A 7,409-nucleotide genomic window follows, 5' to 3' on the forward strand; every position below is an offset into this window, starting at 1 on the left:
TTCCTATTGTCATGTAGACGCTTGACTAAAGCAATTTCTCACGTGTACCTGGTCATCTGAATCATTCTTCAGAGCCCTTCAAAACCTCATCCTTCAGAACCTCATCCTTCAGAACCTCATCCTTCAAAACCTCATCCTTCAAAACCTCATCCTTCAAAACCTCATCCTTCAGAACCTCATCCTTCAGAACCTCATCCTTCAGAACCTCATCCTTCAGAACCTCATCCTTCAAAACCTCATCCTTCAAAACCTCATCCTTCAGAACCTCATCCTTCAGAACCTCATCCTTCAGAACCTCATCCTTCAGAACCTCATCCTTCAGAACCTCATCCTTCAAAACCTCATCCTTCAAAACCTCATCCTTCAAAACCTCATCCTTCAAAACCTCATCCTTCAAAACCTCAAATGTTCTAAACTGCCTCAAATCTTAATGGTGTTACCGGTTTCTCCTGTATGCAATCCAGTTACTGTCAATGAGAACTCCAGTTTGGCACTTCCATGGAGCAAAAACAACTTGTGAGGGCATAAAGCACCACAATTAGTTGATGAGCTCCATCAGCAGCAATGAAAAAGGAGAAGTAGGTGGTGTGCTGGTCTCCAGGACTGGACATGAGGGGAAGGAGTCGAGTCCCTCAACAGCTGTCAGCATTTCAAACCAACCATTTACCGCAAGTGGAGAGCTAGCCAGACGAGTCTACTTCATTAGCCAATTAATACCTCCTGTCTAACTGAAGTGCTGCTCACACAAAAAGTGTAAAGACTTGCTGCTTAGGGTCAAGGGCAGGGGAGACTGTTAGAGCCCTCAGAAGGACTGTGGGTTTAATCTTCACATCTCTCCGTTTACAACACACCACTGCATATGACTCAGTTCATCCAAAACTGTGTTTTCAGATCTGTTAACCATAAGTCTCTTAAATTGAGCTCCACGAATGTATTCTTCCCTGGTCAGTGGCCTCTTCTCTCTTACAATATTCATCATCAGTATCTCAGATCACATACTCATTAGAACTCAAATATGGTTTGGATAAACTGGAAAAAATGCAAACCCACATTGTCCTTGTATCAAATGATATAAACAGAGGGAAACATTTCAGAGCCCAGAAAGTAGTCAAAGGTCAACATTTCAATAAGGCAAATAGAAACTGATCCCAATAGGTAAACGTTATGCTCACAGTATTGTAAGTCGGGGGTGATTAATCCAGCACTTGCTCAATCTTGGAGACATACATAGGTTTTTGAGGACGGAAAACTGATGTATGCTACTACATCACTACAAGTGTTGCTGTATCTGTTGTGTGCCAGAAACGTTGGACTTCTTGAATAACAGAAATGTATAGATAGATAAAGCTAAGTGCTTGTGCATGCGACAAAAGAAAACTCTGTAAAATGTATAAATCACTGCAGATTCACACACTCACGTGTGTGAGATTATATATATATATATATATATATATATATATATATATATATATATATATATATATATATATATATATATATATAGACACACACACCGGATCAAGCACGACCACGTTAATGACGAAGCAATCAGTCCTACAATACGTATCAGCATCCCGTTGGTATAATACCAGACAATAGTTTAAAGTAATCTTTGGAGTACTTTAAACGCATCAAGACATGTGAATGTGTGTATGTGTCCTTTAAGGCTGAAAGACACAATAACCAGAAGCGCACACAAGGCGTCGGTCGTTCACTAGGCCTGGCCATGCAGATCGGACATGATGTCTGAACGGAAACTGAGATTTCATCCATGAACTTTGAAGAGCCACGTTTCATTACCCTGATCAGTCTTCAAACTACACTAATGCAAATGTAGTGGCCGAATTATTCAGTAAATGCTCTCGATACAATGAAAACGACGGCGAGCCCGCCGGTTCCTGTGAGGGAGACGGTAAATAAGTCCTGTGGTGTTTCACCTTTTCCACATAATCACAGAGCTAGGCCACTTTATCGACGGAGCCGAGCGGAAACTCACTTCTCACCTTTACACGAACCAGTTTCTTTTCTTGCGGTTACATGCGTCTTCTGCCCACTCCAACTTCAAATAACGCTTCAAGGAGGCGCTACAAAGTGTTTCTTTCTACAAAGTTAAATTTTCAGACTGTCCCATTCCTCGTCCATGCTTCAAACAACACTCCATGTAACCAAAGAACTATCTGTTGTGTTCGGTTGAGGTAAATCCGTGAAGTGGGATATAAATCCAGTAACGTCACTTGATATTTGCTGCAAACACTGAAGCCAAAGGAAAAGAGTAATGGAGCCCAAACACTGGCGAACAGACCCTTTAAACCGGAACCGGTAGGACTGACAAAAGACTGGAGCACCGCGGACGGCCGGTTGGTCCTCCCTCCGTGCCGACTTGGTTTAACTTGCGGTAACGTATCCAATAATTTGGCTGCCGCGGGGTTTTACTAACTGAGAGAATCCACAAATAGTGAGAAGAAATGATGTCAGTGATTTGTAAGCGCAATTTTGCGCTCTAACCAAGTGTGCATAATGTAACGTTTGTCGTGTTACTGAGCTAGGGTTTAAAGTGATGTTTGGGCGCCCCCTGTCGGTGGGATGCATGTCTGCAACTCAGACGCGTTCAAACTGGCCTTTATGATGCGTGTAGATCACCAGGGCCCTCACCATAACACACTTTATTACTTACACTCCACAGTAAAAGTCGCTGACTTCCACATATTACAGCGGCCAGTTCACCCTTAAAACGATCTCTTGACATTCAAGACGTTTCGCTGAATATTCTAATTTACTCAATATATCATAAAAAATATTGTTGGCTTCTAGTTACATGACTGACCAAACAGTAACTTGATCGTTTTTTATATTCTCAATGCTTCTTAGACTGTTTTTTTCCCCTGTGGTGTCGTTGGTGATATTTGAGTAGGCCTGTGTAACCCTGTGTGTGCTAGAGTAGCTAGAGTTCTAATCACAATTGATGTATATGTAGTGTTATTATTGTAAAAGAATAATTTGGGATTGTAATGTAAAATTATATATATATATATATATATTTACATACATATATATATATATTGTCAATTGTGATTTTTACACCCCAATCGAAATTTGTCCTCCGCTTTTAACCCATCTGTGCAGTCAGAACACACACACACACACACACACACACACACACACACACACACACACACACACACACACACACACTAGTGATTACTAGGGGGCTGTGGCTCACAAGTGCCCAGAGCGGTGGGCAGCCCGAGCCCAGCGCCCGGGGAGCTGTTGGGGTTAGGTGCCTTGCTCAAGGGCACCTCAGTCATGGCCTCAGATCTGGGAATCGAACCCACGACCCTCCGGTCACAAGACCAGTTCCCTAACACCAGGCCATGACTGCCCCCAGTTTGTAATGTGAATGTTAAATATTTGGTTGCAGTGCGGTGAACCTACGATTGGAACAGGATTATAACCCTCTGAATATTTAATTGCTTGTTAATAAAAAACTGTTATACTGGCAACTTTATATGGTGTGAGTGTGTAAGCAGGGTTAATAACAGGCTCACTCGGACCATACTGGGAATGAAAGGCGGTGGCAGCGTTCAGGTTAGCTGTGTTGGAGTTGGGCAGCGCCCTCTAGCGGTAGCTGGCAGGATACACCTAACTACACCATAAGAAGAAAGGGGCGTGGAGTTCTTTACAGTACATATGCCTCGAATATATTCTTTCATTGTAGGTCCGTGGATTATTTTTAAAGACATGTACCAAGACTCGTATAAATAAAGCTATTTGACCAACCTAAGTCGTGTAATCGCCAAACTAAATTGTCTTATTAATAATGTACACGCATGGGACAAATAGAACCTATTGCAAGTATTCAGTCCAGATGTGCCATCAATATGTGCTACTACATGTTTTAAAAACATACTGTGAGAGATAGGCTATAGTTTTATTTGACTTACACAACTGCAAATGGAAACCCATAAGGTAGCATGTTTGGACGGTGTAGCACACTCGTCAGAACACCTTGCTATACTATTGTAATAGTATTATCATCTATACTATTGTAATAGTATTATCATCTATACTGTTGTAATAGTATTATCATTTATCGCGTCATCTACTGGACTCGAACTATGACTCACCTGTAAGACCGACGCGGTACAATTAGGGACTTTAACCACGTAGGCCTGTCGCGATAATTACATTATCTTATCATACGATAATTTTTTTAACCGCGATCATTTTTGCTGATGTCGATAATTGACCATTGGGTTTCCGCTCAAATTTGTTTACATGAGAATAAACCGCAACTACGTTAGATTTCAATAACGTCATAACAGTGCCTCCACGCACACAGGTGGAGATGTGTTAGCTCGTGGTATTTGAGGCTAATAGGACTCGAAATAATTCGCTTTTTATCACATTATTTAATGGTTGTTTATTATAGTGACCGTAGCGCGCGACTCCGCTCACCTCGCGCGAACCTCCGCGAACGGTGAAAGCGTTGTTGTTCGAAACGATATGTGGTAGTATAAAGGAAATCCCCTCAAAAACAATGGAAGGAACATTTACCTGACGAATTTTAATGTTGCTTTGTGTTTCAGGTTTGAAACGTGCTGGAATTTAGGCTAAAGTACTTGAAAATACTTGAAATTGTAACTACTTCGTTTCACAATAAATATCTGACTGACTGAACAGTTAACAAATACGAGCCTCTTGTAATTCCAGGATGAAACATGAGAGAACGTGACGTTCTAAGATTGGGCGTTTTGAAAATAAACAACCCTTAAATGATGTGATAAAAAGCGAATTATTTCGAGTATATGTATAAATATTTAACTTAATTAAGTTTAACGTGCTGGGAAATATTGAAATGGACCTTTAAAGTGACGTACAAATGCTTTATGAATTAAACTCCGCATAGCCCGAATATGAACTCCGCAAACATGACTTTGTTCATTGCGCTGCGGCGCGCGAGCGCGAAGTTACAAAATTCGAGAGGTGCACGACCTCGCGAATCGACAGTGCGCGAGGCCACCGCGATTACGTAATTTTCGCCGCGCAGACCCTCGCTCGGCTCGCGATGCGTCAAGTTTAAACCAGGCTTAAACCCGACTTAACTCGCTATATAGCCAAAGAGATGCTGCCGTTAAATACAGTCAGAAAACATTTATAAACATGCTGCAAAGATTTGACATGCAGTATGAACTGCCAAAGAAAACCTGTATCTCCCAAACTGCCATTCCAACCTTATATAATGAAGTGAAAGATGGCGTTCTGAAGGAGATTAAAGACATCTCATTTTACTCTGCCACTACAGATATGTGGTCAAGCTCAAATATGACCCCATACATGAGCTTTACAATACATTACTGCCAACTGGTGTAATTGTATTATTATGCTACTATATTATTATTGTGGCACATTGTCTTAAAGCTCCTTTGGGGAGCCCAGAAGCAAGAAAAAAATTTATAATGGCACTTTAAAATGACAATATTATCGTTTATCGCAATAATTTCTGGGACAATATATCGTTCTGAAAATTTTGTTATCGTGACAGGCCTACACTTAGGACTAAAAGCTCACAGTACTGACATATTTCAGTAATAACATTGCTGGCTTACTTCCAGTTACACGACTAGCTGTGACGGGCGGTGTGGCAACAAAAAGGAAGCGATCACGCCAAGTCTCAGGGAAAAAGGATGGTTTAATAGAAAGTGTGCAAACCTAAAACCCGTGCACTATCTCCAAATTAAGGATATAATGACCAGCGGTCAACTGGTACAAAGACAAGACATATATAGGCAAACAAACGACCCTCAGGTGAGACGGATCACGGGCTCCGCCCACCTGAGGGACGCACATGACGTCACCAAACAACAACAACAACAGCCGCTGTGGACAGAGGCGGCCGGTAGGGGGCCGCCTCACCGTGACACTAGCCATACAATAATTTGATCAGTTTTTTAATAAACACTTAACAATGTTTCTCTGACTGTGTTTCCCCGGTCGTTTATTTTCATGAAACTTTGTGATATATGAATATGTGCAAGTCGGGATTGCGCTATTGCAATGACGTCAACACCGGGACAAAGACTCATCTGCAAGATTGAATGACTTGTGGTAAATGTACTTTAAGGACATGTCCTGTAAATGTACTTTAAGGACATGTCCTGTGAATGTACTTTAAGGACATGTCCTGTGAATGTACTTTAAGGACATGTCCTGTGAATGTACTTTAAGGACATGTCCTGTAAATGTACTTTAAGGACATGTCCTGTAAATGTACTTTAAGGACATGTCCTGTGCAAATAGCTACTTGAAGTTCTGTTCTGATGAGAGAACTTATCCGGACATATGTTCACATAATAATTTTATAATATCTATGTGATGTATAATAGATTCTCGTGGCATACCACATATCAGTATAAATTGCATGGGAATGGATACTCGATTTAGACATTACCATCTCACAAAGATCCACAGTTTCCGCTGCTCTAAAGATTTGATGGAAGAAATGTTTTAAATGATGTGTCCTGGGGTAGTATAAACCAATACATTTCGATGTCTAAATTCCTGGTTCGCTTGTCTGTAATCGTGCACACGGGCTATATTTACTCCAAATGATTATATTTAATATAGGCCTAAACGCTTATAGTAACATTAACTTGGATTTGAAAATGAGAAGGCTTCGCGTAGAATTAACCTGAAGCTACCAGAAGTGTCGCTGCTCTCAGAAGGTCAGAAGGTCTTGGCTGGTCAGAAGGTCTTGGCTTCCTCGAGATTCCTGTACTTCAGGAGAAGCACCAACGCCTCCCACCCATAAACTACAAGGAGATGTTTACTGCCCTCTTAATCCTGAGAGATTAATTCTGCCGTTAAATGGGTTTAAAGGAACGGGGACGTTTATTGATGCTGTAGCACAGAGTCCATAAGAATGACTGACATGGCGGATTCACACCGGTGTAAAATCACAACTATTTGACATTAAAAAACGAAGCAACGAAACAAAATAAACGTACGTATAACTAATTTGATTAAACTATAATGGAAATATAGGCTAGCTAGTACAAGGTGAAGATACAAGAAGGGTTGTGGTTGTCGAACTTGGACATGCTATCTTTAATACAGCTTAGAGACGTAAATACAGCAATGTCACAACATGGGTAATAATAAATGAAGGAAATAAATTAAGCGATGAAGAACACTGAGCTTGGCGATTTCTGCTTAGAGTGAAACTTAAAAAGTAATGCTATTAGTGAATAGAACAAAATAATGGTAAATAAAACAAAATAATACTATTAGTAGCTAAATTACACTAAATAATAGCCTACTATATTACACTTGTAAAATTATAATGAATAATTGTGTAATAATTACTCATCAGTTGATAAAGACGTTTTAGGGGGGTATTACTTCTTTAAACC

General features: G+C 40.5%; 1 protein-coding gene across 2 annotated transcripts in view; it reads right to left on the reverse strand.

Moving 5' to 3' along the window:
• The window catches only part of yes1 (YES proto-oncogene 1, Src family tyrosine kinase), a 33,110-nt gene extending 30,606 nt beyond the window's left edge, over positions 1-2,504 (reverse strand). The window contains exon 1 of one of the 2 annotated variants that reach the window (XM_076984735.1): positions 1,997-2,504. The gene's annotated coding sequence lies outside the window, so the exon portion shown is untranslated. The remainder of the gene's footprint in view (positions 1-1,996) is intronic. The other variant, XM_076984734.1, reaches the window with a different exon arrangement.
• Between the last annotated feature and the right edge of the window lie 4,905 nt (positions 2,505-7,409).

This window comes from Brachyhypopomus gauderio, unplaced genomic scaffold (genome assembly GCF_052324685.1).
Source record: "Brachyhypopomus gauderio isolate BG-103 unplaced genomic scaffold, BGAUD_0.2 sc34, whole genome shotgun sequence".
Lineage (NCBI taxonomy): Eukaryota > Metazoa > Chordata > Actinopteri > Gymnotiformes > Hypopomidae > Brachyhypopomus > Brachyhypopomus gauderio.